Here is a 14,470-nt window from a genome sequence, read left to right on the forward strand (position 1 = left end):
TTTCAAACATCCTGAGACTGTTCCTTCCTAAGCCATTTAGAGACATAATGTGGTTCTGACATTTAAGTCTCATTTAACCTCTATCTCAGCTGTAAGACTCTCACACTGGTGTGACTGTACATCATTTAGTCTAACTGGAAATAAAATGTTATGGTTTTGTTGCTGATGAAAACACAGGTGATGTCTCTGACACGACTGTTATCAACCATAGATGTACACTTGTTTATCTGATTGTAGCCACAGAGCTTCAGTGCAAGAAGTGACTTTGTCCTGAGGGGCTAAGAGAGTGATTTGAGAAAGGCAGACTGCACTTTTAATTAGCCCTATTGATTCCTTACAAAAGCAATTCTAAGGCTTGTTTTGTTTTGTTAGTGTTCAAAAGAGGGTAGAGCTAGTCCCTGGAGTCCACCTAACCTATGGCAACTTGACCTACAGACTTCAGTGCTTGTTAATATCAGTTCGTTTCTCTAAAGAGTATACAGAGTTACAGAAGGCCTCTTAGAAAAATCTGAAAGAGAAGACACAAGGTGTAGAAACACATGGAAAAAGGATATCCATAGCATGGATTCCGTTCCCTTTCCTTTTTCCCTCCCCCTACCTCCCCTCCCTTCTCTCCTCCCCTTCTTATTAAATAATTTTTAATTTTTTTTTTTTTTTTCTTTACTTGGGAGCCTGCTATTCTTCAAAGAAAAGGATTAATAGCACAGTCAAGGCACACACATAAAACACACAAGTGCTGTACAGGTTACAACTTTGGTAGTGTATCTTGGTTGTGTTGTTCAGCATCTGTATTGTCCCTGATGCTGGTGTGAAGGGATGAATTTCCATCTCTATTGCATTCTCTGAGCATCTCTCTCTTGAGAAAAAACCCCACACAACAAAACTATCAAAATTATTTTTAACTTCACTGCAAGTTTAGACATTCTGAACTTGCGGTTCCTGAGACTGAGATCTTTTGCCTAAAAAAACATCACCATAATTATCTCAGTTGTCTAAGCTTCAAATGTCAATATATGCACAGGTGTACCATGTAATAACAATATTGGACAAATGGGGAATAACATTTGAATGAGACAGCTATTTCATCACCTAGAAAGCTGATCCCTTTCTGTTAGATAGATAACCCCCCCCACATACACAAACATGACTCCTGGAGTTAACAGCCACTTTTAGTGTACATCTGGTGAGAGGATGTGATCTAGCCTCTGAAGCTTTCCTTCTTTTGACTTCATTGTTGTCAACTTTTCCCTCTGGAGATAAAGATACTCTCTCAAAAGAAGGAAAAGATATGGAACACTGTATCTTCTAAAATATCATGCCTCAATTCCTTTTTGTTCAAATATAGCTGCCTTTAAAAAACAAATCTCAGCACCAGAAGATTTTTAAAAAAATGCAAACATCTTTGTAGGAGAAAGAAAAAATGCTCTAGTGATATAGTGTCTGTCCTTATCTCCTTACAGTGGTTTCAAATCCTTTGTAAAATTTAATCTGAATATGTATTTAGTGACTCTCATTATCATAATATGTCAGCACATGTACCTTTGATAGATGTTTTCTGGTGGGTGTTTTTTTTTATTCAGACATTGGATTTTGGCATGTAAAGTCTAAAACTGGTAGTAGGGTCTTGCATGGAGAGTTCATGTCTCAGCTATTCTGTGACTTTTTCTGTCTTTAGATTGCAGTAGATCCTTTTTATCTCTGAAGGATAAATTTTCTACTGCTTGTACATTATTTTCACACAAATCTTGCATTCCCGCACCAATAAGGTAATTGGCGAGAAAATGGAATTTGCAAATATGTGAATTATAGGCTATGGATTAAGTATGTAGAACATAACATTCTGCATTTATGCATAAGGCATTTTCAAATTCAGTTGTCAGAGGTTAAGCACATGTTTTGTCATCTCATCAAAAGATCTGATAGTCTGTAATGGGTTGACCTTGACTGGATGCCAGATGCCCACCAAGATGCTCTATCAACTTTCCTTGTTACCAAGACAGGGTTATGATTAAAGGCTCATTGGTTGAGAAAAGGATGGGGAGCCCACTCACTAATTTCTGTTGTGGGTAAAGCAGGCTTGGTTTAGGGAAATTAACTGAATTTTTTGCCAATCAAAAGTCAGAGCTGGTTAATAACAAATAAGAACAGATCTAAAACACTTTCACACAACCCCTCCCTTCTTCCCAGGCTTACCTTTACCCTAGCACAGGTTCCTTCCACGGCTTGCAGACCTTCAGGCACAGAGGGGATCCCCCATGAGGTCACAGTTCTACCAGCAAACCTGCTCCAGCATGGGTTCCTCTCTCCCTGGTGCCACAGGTCCACAGGTCCTGCCACAGGCCTCCCACGGAGTCAGAGCCTCCTTTGAGCACCTACCAAAACAACATAAAAGTTGAAGGAAGCACCTTGCTTTGTAGGTTAATGCAATACTGTATTGTTATTTGGATAAACCATATTGTTAAAGAGTAAATAAACCACTTATTCCCCTTTACATGATGACAGTTACTCCTGTTAGCATTGACTTTATAAAATACAAGATTGTACTCATTTCTTTTGTTCTACATGCATTCAAGAACAACAACAAAAGAAGTAGAAAACAGTCCTTGCAGACAGGTAGTTTCAATAACAGGCTGCAAGAATATTAATGGTAATGCCTTAGAAGACTCTTAAAAGTCATAAAAAAGTGGTTAAAATTTTCCCCATAGAGCATAATATTGAAAGTCTTCTTTCATTAGAGGATCAGATAATACCATTGATTATCTAGGTTTTGAAAATAAGTAAAATTATGATATGGATACACATTTTCAGAGCCAATGAGCACAGACTATATAGAATTTTCAACAGTGGTTCTGTCTTGAAAAGAAAAAAGATATCTGCTTGAGATAGACAGTGCCTTTTGTCCAGGTTCTTCATTTGAATGGTGATAATTACAAGGATCTGGCTATGAAGAAGACAAGAGGATTGTCCTTGATTTTTTCAAAGTTAAAACTTCACTAGCAGAAAATCTTGGTAGAATAAAGCCCATACATCTCTTTGCACTTCTCTTCTTTGCTAATCTTTATGATCTGATCAAAATGGATCATTCGTAAGTAAAAATCATGTCTTTTCTTTTTTGAAGATAAAACTGAAGACCTTCAGCCAGCTCTTCAGTGCTACTGAAAACACTGCTCTTGGGGATCTGAAAGGAAAAGGTCATTATGTCTCCAAGGCCATAAAGACCATTGCAGTCTCATAATCTCATTTATTAGGTCTCAGGCTACAAAGATTTATTTTCATTGTTGATGGAGACAGTGGTTAAAATATTGTTATGAGATTTGAAGAAAATTCTGTGAAAGTAATTGACATTTTGGTGCACTTGATTCACACAGAAATTGTACAAATGTAACGCTAACCTTAAAATCAGCTGATACAGGTAGAACTTTGCTTTGATCCACTGGACAATGGCTCTTTTAATAAACCCGAACAAGCTCATTGTGGTGTCCCATAAATTCTACATTGTCTCACGTTTCACCAAAAAACATTTGGACACTGCTAATAACTAGTATACTTTTCATTACTTCAATATGTACTTGAACAGATCTTGCTCAGAGGAAAGCACAGTCTAAGACTAGCACTTTATCTAGGGAGTATTACTCTCTGAAAATTGGAAAGAAGGGATCATTTAATTAAGACTGGAGTTTTGTTCATAAAACTCTTACCTTTAAAAATTTGTGTAGCTTTGTTTTATGAACTAAACACACTAGGTTTTTTTGCTTAAATGGGAAGTTAAAAATATTTTGACCTTTCATGGCAAGTTTGAGTTTGACACATTTGTATCTTTTGGGGGATTGAACTACTGAAAAGAAGAATTTTTAAAGTTGAAAATCACCAATTTAACCTTTAAATTGGCAGACTCAGTGTTGATTTCAGGCTGAGAAAAATTAAAATAAGATTTTTATTTCCAAGGTAGACTATCTTGCCATTGCCAGTTATAATTTCATGTTAATTTATTGCCCCTGAGTAACTCATCTTTTCTTCATATATGTGTTCTTTATATCCAACTTCTGTGTTACTGGCAAAATAAAGGACAGAAATAGCTTGATCTTTATAGCTTCTATTCATACCGTGTCAACAGATCAAAACTGCTATTGGGCTTTTAATGAGGGGAGAGCTTAAAAGAGACAGAGATCTTAAAGGATATTTGCTGGTTATGTATTAGTGTTTCTCATGTGTTAAAAAAATGAGACAATCAGAGTGTTTTACTGTCATGCTTCTCAGTTGAAAAGTACCCCACATATTATTACTGCTCAAGCCTTTTGTCTTAGGAGCTTAGATCTCCTTGTATGTCCTCTCATTATCCCCCCGCAATTTCACATTTTATTTTTTCCACCCTTTTATTATCTCAAGACAACATTTTTAGAGCATAGCAACTCATAATATTATTCTTCTGCTCCTTATCTGGTGTATATTTTGTTCTTCTTTATGCATCAGATTTAAAATAAAACTACATGCCTGAAAATAGTCTTCTAATGTGTTGTTTAGCTGTGCATCTAAGTAGGTTAGACACCTAAAATCTGCTCACCTCATTTATATCAGCTCCTTGGGATGCTTCAGAAATCATTTTAATGTTCTCTAATACAAGATTTTAAGACTTAGAGTGGCTAAACTAGGAGAGTGGATGGAAAACAGTTGTATAACTGATATGCATATGGCATTGTGCATCCTTTTGGCACCCACCTTTGAGATATTTATATGCATTAATAAGATGCACTCAGTCTTCTCTAGATAAAACAGGCCCAACTCCAGCAGTTTCTCCTCATAAGAGAACTTATGAGACTCTTAATCATCTTTGCTGTCCTTTGCTGGACCTTCTCAAGAAGCTCCTCATCTTTATTGTACTTAGGAGCCCAGAACTGGACACAGAATTCCAGATGTGGCCTCACTAGGGCATCAGACAACATTCTTAGAGCATAGCAACTCATAATATTATTCTTCTGCTCCTTAACTGGTGTATATTTTGTTCTTCTTTATGCATCAGATTTAAAATAAAACTATATGCCTGAAAATAGTCTTCTAATGTGTTGTTTAGCTGTGCATCTAAGTAGGTTAGACACCTAAAATCTGCTCACCTCATTTATATCAGCTCCTTGGGATGTTTCAGAAATCATTTTAATGTTCTCTAATACAAGATTTTAAGACTTAGAGTGGCTAAACTAGGAGAGTGGATGGAAAAGGAAAACAGTTGTATGACTGATATGACATTGTGCATCCTTTTGGCACCCACCTTTGAGATATTTATATGCATTAATAAGATGCACTCAGTCTTCTCTAGATAAAACAGGCCCAGCTCCAGCAGTTTCTCCTCATAAGAGAACTTATGAGACTCTTAATCATCTTTCCTGTCCTTTGCTGGACCTTCTCAAGAAGCTCCTCATCTTTATTGTACTTAGGAGCCCAGAACTGGACACAGAATTCCAGATGTGGCCTCACTAGGGCTAAGTAGCGGGGGAGGATCATCTCCCTCGACCTTCTGGCCACACTATTCCTGATGCAAACAGGAGGAAATGATGCAAACAGGAGGAAATGCAAACAACAAACAGAGGAAATGTTACCCAGTTGTAGTACTCGCACGCATCTTTAAACACCAAAAAACCTATAGTAACATGGTTCAACTACACACACTTCAAAAGATTCATAGTATGGGAATATTTTCAGAGAAATTACATCTGCGGGACAGAAAATACTTTGAATATTGAATTGTAGTGTTCTACAGATATTGGTCCATACAAGTGATGATAAATTTTTTTAAATGAAAATTAAATTTTGACAAATCATTTAGGTGTATAGTCAATTTAGTCAAATGTTTGTGTAGAACACTTTCAGTACTGCTGCTGAATGGCTGCAGAAGCACCTTAACTATTTAATTATAAACAATAAAGGCCTCAGTACTGATGTGTTTAGTTAGATCTTGAAAATTAGGTATAGTAGTATAAAAGGGAGGACTTTTTTGCTTTATTTTTCTGTTTGATTGGTTGGTTTGGTTTTTTTGTTGATGAGGGGAGAGCTGCGACCCCTCTTATGCAAGACCCAGAAGGACCACTCTGCATGCAGTCACAGTGTGGCACAAAATGGACCTTTATTAAACATGGACGCCGGTTTATAAATGGAGAGCAGGGACCCTTCTGGAACGAAGGGTGGAGACTGGGGTGAGTATTCAGGAGTGGCCAATCACAGCAACAAGGAGTGGAGCCGTCTGAACATGGACAAATGGGAAACTGTCTCTGGGGAGAACTGCTGAAGTAGGGTAGAACGAATAAGGAAAGGGCTTACAAAGGACCAATAGGAGAAAAGGTAACAGGGGTACAGTGAAGGGAATTATAGACCTTATAATAAGGCATATTGTATTAACAATAAAACAATTGCTCAACAGAGTAAAAAGACTGGAAAACAGACACTCTCATAGTCACAGCAGTCACATTCAGCACACCATGGCATAACTGCACTCCGAACTGTTCTTCTGATTTTTCCTCATGAAGTTTTCACCACCATTCATATGATTCTCTTGGGGCACTTCCTACTTTTTTTTTTTTTATTATTATTTGCTTTTGGTTTTTTTGTTTTGTTTTGTTTTGTTTTGTTTTGGGTTTTTTTGTTTGGGTTTTTTTTGGCGGTGGTGATGTTTTTTTACTTCTGTCTGTATGGTTGTATTCTCTTGTCTGGACTTCACATTCATTGACCTGGGTCCTTTTTTATACCTATATTGATGTCTAAGGTACCCAAATGCAGCATTTAAGCTCCTAAGAGGTTGGTCACTGGTCAGTTGAAAATATGAATAAAAATTAAAAAAAAGGGGAGGAGTTTCTTTTTTAAGTGTTCTGCCTAAATGAAACTTTGTTCTAAAGAAGATTAATCCAAACAATAAGAATTTTAACTTTACTTCTCTTTTGAATGTATCTCTCTAGCATTAGTTGTTCCATTTCAGGACACTGGCATTCATTCTTCATCAAGGAAAATATAGTCTGTACTAAAAAATGAGATTACACGTGCAGTTTCTGTACAGTTCTCTTATGGTTCTCTTACGGTTCTCTTACAGTGGTCTTAAAGGTCCACTAAGTTATACAGAGGCAATTTCTCTGCAATCAACTGTCAAACACTATGTAGTTTTAATCTAAAACACAGCAACATATGAATACATTTGTTTCTGGTTTCTGTCTGGAAATAGGCATATGTAAGTCCATATGACTTTCAAGAGATTCTGTAATCTAAGATCTGTAAAGAATATATAGGTATAAGAGACTGGTTGTTTAAAAGTGAAAAGTCCAGAGGCTAGTTAAATTGGTGCTTGGTACACACCTTTGCCAAAAAGAAAAATAAACAAAACCAGAAGAGCAAACAGAGGATTATTGCGTGGGAGACATAAGCAAAAGGGCTTTCTTGGGAGCCCCCAAGCAGATGGAGAAAGTCAGCCAAGGCATCATCAAGCACATTGTGCAGCTTTGTAAAGTCACTTCCAAACTAACTGGATTAGCACTGCCATCAGATTTATGAAAGCTCATGGCACAAACCCTAAGCTGTCGCTTCTGAGCATGTATGCTATGTTAAGCCAAAGCTGGAAGTCTGTTGATATGAAATAATAAGCAGCCCTTATGGAAAGTCCTATGGACCAGTGAACATCTCCTGCTGAGTCAACCCTGTTAAATGTCTAAATCACCATAAGTTTTAAGGGAATTAATTCTACAACCCATATAATTTTTATAATTGTTTTTATATTATGATTTAGCAAATTGCATTATTCTTCTTTAAATACTGTTGTGGGGTGTGTTCTATCATTAACTTTTTGATCTAGTATATAACAAAGATTCATCCTTTAATTTTGGTCACTAATAAAACAATAACCCAAATCCTCCTTTCTTGTTCCCAAAACTTTCTCATACTAAATATTCTGTCAAAGAAACAAGATAGTGAAGTGAAAAAGGATGTAGCAAGAAAAAGCTGTAGCTTCCAAGTTCAAAAGATGTAGATTGATCAATAAGGAAGTGTGATGTATTTGAGAGGAGGGAAAGAAAGACATATTTCGGTACAAGTCAGAAAAACATAAATAGATAGGGAAGCCATCGTTTTCTGGAAGACACCATTTTTCTTCCGTGGGTAGAGGTCAATAAAGCTAGAATGGAAACTTCAGAAAACAAAAGAATAAAGAATAGATATTCAAATGCTATTTGCCAAAATACCATTTACCTTTTTGCAATTCCCAGAAATCTTGTCTGTTCTGTAGCATAATAAGTATTGCAAGCAATGATGCTTCTGAGAAGAAAAGAAAAACCACAGAAATATGCTTTGTGTTAAGAAAATTTTGAACATAATTTCTCAAAGCGATATTCCATTAAAATAATGATGCTAAATCTTAATATTATCCATTTTGCTATGATCAGCTACATTGTTAAGACTAGACACTGTACTCTCATTCTTATTTTAAGCAGAAGCTGACAAGGGCATTGTGTTTCTTAGCAGCAGAGAAAAGTCACCAAAACCAAGGCAATGTGACAAAAAAACAAACAAAGCCCCAAATACAGCAATTTCCTAGACACACTCTACCCTTCTGTCTCTGAAGAGGAAAGGACAAAAGTATTTATTCAGAGCAGTATTTTTTAAAAAGTTTGATTTACACAAAATTTCTCAGATTTCATGGTAATAGAGGAAGGGAAGCAAAGAAATTAAAGGAAATTGTTGTGTAAAAATTACTCACTTTGTTTAATAATCCAGAAGCTGTGAAACTAAAGCTATCACAAAGCTGTCTATAATACTCAAGGGAAGAAGACTAGTCAGTATTTTCAGTTTTCTTAGAGTATACTGACTGAAAAAAAAAAAAAATTAATGATGAAAACCAAATCTGTTTATTTTGAGTTACAGTATATTTTTTTTAAAATAACGAGTAAAGGTTTTGTTTCAGTTGTTATTTAAAAGGTAGTTTAAAAAGCACACAGCAGAACTATATATCTACTAAAAATGATGATATATTCAAATTGTTTCTGTTTTTTTAATTGTTAGTTTCTAGCATAAACCTGTGGTCAACATGATTTCATGGAAAATGAACAACATTTTTCATCTGTTTACCATCTTGTCTTATATGATCTGCAAAATATATACTGAAAATTCTGAAATAATAATAATCAAACCTTCTGAAAAACAAAACCCCTTTTAAAGTGTGAATCAAATTGAAAATGAAGTGACTCATTTGTGTGGTTGCTTGTTTTGAGGGTGAAGAAAATCACGTAGAGCACATAGAATAATTTTGCAAAAAAATCTTTGAATGGTCACTGTCTCTTTTTTTCTCTGGGAAAAACTCATGCTGCATCCCTTAGTAATATTTGGGATATGTATTTAGGTTTTATTATCCCCTACAAAGAGAATTTCACATCCTCACATAGCAATTTGTTCCAGTACTTAAGTGTCCTAACAGTCACAGAGGCTTTCTCCCTTGATAATTAACCTGCATGTTCCTCAGTATAGCTTAAGTCTATAACAGCTTTTTAAGATTTTGTAGACTCATAAGGTTACTTCAGCCAATATCCTCTTCAATTTGAAGAGGATATTTTTCCTCAATATGGGCCATTCTTTTATCCCTATTTCACACCTTTTACCATTGAATTTCTCTGATTTCTTCATGTTCACATAGTAATCTGGTCTGTATCGTCAGTATGGTACGAGCCATATTGTTGAACTTATACCGTTTTACTCATAATTTCATATACATATAGATGTAAGTATATGTAGAATTGTATAAAACAGATTATTATATATCTACACTGTCTTTCTGACTTAATGTTTAAAAATATTGCTTATATTATGTTTCAATCAAACACTATTTTTAGGCATGGATTGGGATGTTCAGTTTTAAATATTAAATATTTACAGATTGTAGCTTTGTCTCCTTATCACATTTCATATTTTCATATCTTCACAGATTTTCATAGAATCAGAGAATCGTAGACTCATAGGATGGTTTAACTGTGGGCAAGGACATCTTTCACTAACTAGACCAGGTTGCTCAAGGTCACATCAAACTGGCCTTGGACATTTCCAGGGATGGGGCACCCACACTTTCCCTGGGCATCCTGTTCCAGTGCTTCATCACCTTCACAGAGAAGAATTTTTTTCCTAATATCCAAATTAAACTACCCTTTTCCATTTTAAAGCCATTACCTCTTGTCCCATCATTACAGACCCTCATAAAAAGTCTCTCTGCATCTTTTTTTATATCTTTAGGTATTAAATGATAGTGATTATTTCCCCAGAGACTTCTCCCATCTGAATAGCCTCATCTCTCTCAGACTGTCTTCATAGGAGACATGTTCCAACTCTCTTATTCTTTCTGGCCCTTCTCTGGAACTGCTCCGACAGGACCACGTCTTTGTTTTGCTGGGGGCCGTGGAAATGGAAACGGTACACAGCTGGATGTAGTACTTACAGAAATAAAGACAGAATTATCATTAACAGAATCAGTCACAGGGTCTGTTGGCTCAATATGTATCTCAGCTGTTACATTTCACGAGACTATCACTTTCTTTAGGACAGTTATCCCCAAGACTTTACATTAGACACACAAGTGTCTTTGCATGTCCCACACACTGCCTGGTTTTGTAAGTATTTTCTTCTCTCTAACCATTTCTTTTAAGAGTAATATCATGTCTCTAGAACTTCTCAGACATGTGGAAATTAATAATAACATATGTGATGCAAATGGTCTTGAAGATAAGAGGAGCAGAAGTGAAACAAAATGAATTGGTCTTGGACAGGAACTAATGGCAAAACTTAAAACTTTCCACCACATAGAAAATGAGTTGAGGCTATGCCAAGGAATGCTAACTGATGGGTGACTGTGATCCATGAATATGATGCAGTTTAAACCATTCTAAGATTTGCTGAAGGAGGCATTTCAGTAGAAAAATTCTTAATTAATGTGACTATAAAAGCTCAGATGAACTTTTGTGAGATATGCTCAGCAATGTTTATATAAAGTGAATTCAGAACAGAAAGACTAGAGCTATGATGGAGTAGGATAAAGACAATTTAATACCTGAAGATAGATAGATAGATAGATAGATAGATAGATAGATAGATAGATAGATAGATAGATAGATAGATGATAAATAGATAATTAGGTCCTTGAACTATACTAGCTTTCAGGCTTCCCGAGATTTTGCTTTCATATATATACAACTTTAAGTTTATCTTTATATTTCCAAAGAAACAAAAATACTTCATTTGGTATTTTCCATTTCTCCTGAATTTTCTCTGAATGGCAGAAAACAACCTTTTGGTGAAAATAACCCACATTCAAAATAACCCACATTCATTCTAATAAAACATTGTCAAGTTCAGGATGATTAAGGCGAAAACTGAGGGAAATATAAACCAAGCATTTGTAATTCTAGCTTATATTTAATATAAACTTCCTCAAAGCTATGAGGATAAAAAATTAATCATGATGAATTTGTGATGGTATTTCTGTCTTCATGCAGTTGGTTTTATTTGTAATTTGTTTTATGCTGTTCTTCATAAAATGTTTTTTTCTCTCCTTCCTTGGACTTAAGTTTATATCTACTATCATTTTCATTACTTATTAAATCACTCCTTTTGGGTTGAATGGTCTTCCTCATCATACTATTTTGATAAGTGTTGTGAATTACATGATGAGGTGCCAATCTGGAAAGCAGAAAAGTACCTGGGGATTCTCATGGATACCAAGTTTAACATGAGCCAGAAATGTGTCCTTTTGTAAAAGGAAGTATATAGTGTTCTGAGCTACATTAGAAGTATTGCCAGCACATCAAGGGAGGTGATCCTTCACTTCTACTGAGCCCTATGAGGCCACACTGGGAGTGCTGCATCCACCAAGGGGCCATAAGGATAATTGAAGGCATCACTCATATGAGAACAGGCTGAGAGAGCTGGGACTGTTGAGCCTGAAAAGGAGAAGGCACATGGGGATCTTACCAATGTGCCAAATACTCAAAGGAAGCGTGAAAAGAGGATGGAGCCAGACCCTTTTTTAATCGTGTCCAGTGGCAGGACATGAACCGATGGGCCCAAGCTGAAACATGGGACATTTGATTTTTCTTATTGTGAAGGTGACCAAGCACTGAAAGAGGATGGGAGGTTGTGGAGTCTCCCATCTTGAAGATATTTTAAAGTAATCTGGAAACGACATGGACAATCGGTTATAGATGGTCCTGCTTGAGCAGAGTTGTTGGACCAAATGATTTCCAGAGGTCCCTTCCAACGTCAATCATTCTGTTATTCTGTGACAAACCATTCTTACCCATACTTGGGAGTAACTAATCTGCTAGATTAAAAATCTATTTATAGAGACTACTTATGCCTTTTTGCAGTGACTGCACATGGCACGTTAGGAATACTGATGACAGATTTGATATTTCAAGTGCCTTGTCCAAACCATTTTGTCTTTTTTGTCATTTTAAGGAACTTGACTTGTCACAGATTATCAGTTTGATTTGCTTCATTGCTTTATTCTTCTGTCTCAAATGACTATTAACAGTCTGTACAACAATTTTAACTCATTGCTTATTAAGTTTATGTCTAACTGAATAAATTATTCCAGAATGAACATTAAACTGAACTTTGGATACCTGAATAACCAACCATGTAAAATTAAGCTCAGTGCTTGAAGTAGGTGGCTTGATTTAAGGCTTATCTGTATATTTTTACTTTGCAAATGAACTCTATTTTTGCTTGGAATCTCATGTAAAGATACTGAACAATGGCAACACTTATTAGGAATTGCTTGAAATAGTAACCCACCCACTAAAACAATAGCCTCAAATTTTTTGTGCATTACTTTTATGCATATCTTTAGATACCTTCTAATACAGATTAAAAAAAAAAAAGGAAATTGTTAGAATGCTCACAACCAGAATTGAAAAGTAACAGAAAATTCAAGATCATTCCATGTATCTGTTTGCATATATTTTCACAACAATGATACATTTTCAATGATCTGATTCCATACTATATTTCACACTATCCTTCAGAGAAAAACTATTTTTCAGTATTTATCTTTATTCTCCTCATGTCTTTTCCTTATACTACTTCACTTCATACAAACCACCACAAAATACAAAATAACTGTGAGTTCAGTTTTTTGTAGTGTTTGTTTTGGTTTCTTTTATAATGACTTTCTTAGGTGCTTCAACATCACTGTTCTTATTGCTTTCCAAACCCTATCTTCAGAACACCAATGTAAGGTGAAGAATTATTATCCCCATTTTCCATATCAAAGAAATTATATCAAAGTAAGTTTAAAGCTCCAATTGTTAAAAGTTTCTAATGATTTTGAACAAAAAAGATGCATAGTAACATTATTCACTACTTTGTGTTCAGCAGAGATTTTAGTGACCAACATCAAAGATAAAGTACAGTGCATTTCTGCAAGTTGTTCCACGGGAATCTCAAATTAGATAGGGGCCATCTGCCAAAACTTTCTACATGAGTTATGTGATATTACAAAGGAATCCCATAGCAGATACTCCGTTTCTTCAGAATTACATGCTTGTGTAAAGCAGTCATTTCACATAGATGCTCCAGTTTCCACAAAAAATTAAATAAAAGTATTTTTTTCAGTGAAAACTAATTTTTTTTTCTAAACCCAAACGAGATGAGAAGATTGACTCTCTTAAGAGGAAAGATATATTCTCTGGAGTGTTATACACAGTCTGAAAGGTGCTCTATATCATTTGAGGGCAGAACAGAGGAGCAGAGGGGGGAATGAAAAAGCAAAATTTCCTTCAGTCTACTGGTCTTAAACATATTTCTGACTGACAATAACAAAGACACAATTAGATAAGAGCACTGAAATTCTACTAATTCTAAGGATTATTCTTCACCTGCTTTTTACACTTCACCAAATGCCCATGCTATCAGCTAATGAAAAGCTTATATGAAGAAAAATGTCAGACATTTCCATTTTGCTTGAGTTTTTATTCATCTGTAATCCTTTTTGATGCCCACAGGACGGTAACAATTTAGATGTATTCTTTACAGATTTACTCCATGCTTCTCAGATCTACTCAGTTTTCACTCATTTTCTTTTCCAATAGACTCTCATACCATCACAGGCATGCAATGAAATAAGGTGACATCATTCAAAATATGATCTCTGTGTTATCATTGCAATTGATTTGCCTCCCCTGACTGGAGCAGTTTGACATTTTTTATAGGTGGCTTACTTGAATTGCTCCTCGTTCCAGGCCAAGCAGGTTAATAGCAGTGAGTTCTCATGCTTGGAGAGCTTTTCTTTTTCACGCTCTCAACTCTGAAGAGGAAGTTGCTTACCGCAGCTCTCCTAGTGCAAGAGGTTTTTTTTCTCTGATCAGAAGGCAGCTGGTACCTATCTTTTTATTCAGTTTTGTTGCTGATGAATTACAGATATCTTAATTCTTGGTGACTCAGCCCAATATTAAAAATCTAACAT

The sequence above is a fragment of the Pipra filicauda genome, unplaced genomic scaffold (assembly GCF_003945595.2).
Source record: "Pipra filicauda isolate LSUMZ 115617 unplaced genomic scaffold, ASM394559v2 scaffold61_size3293851_pilon, whole genome shotgun sequence".
In the NCBI taxonomy this organism is placed as follows: Eukaryota; Metazoa; Chordata; class Aves; order Passeriformes; family Pipridae; genus Pipra; species Pipra filicauda.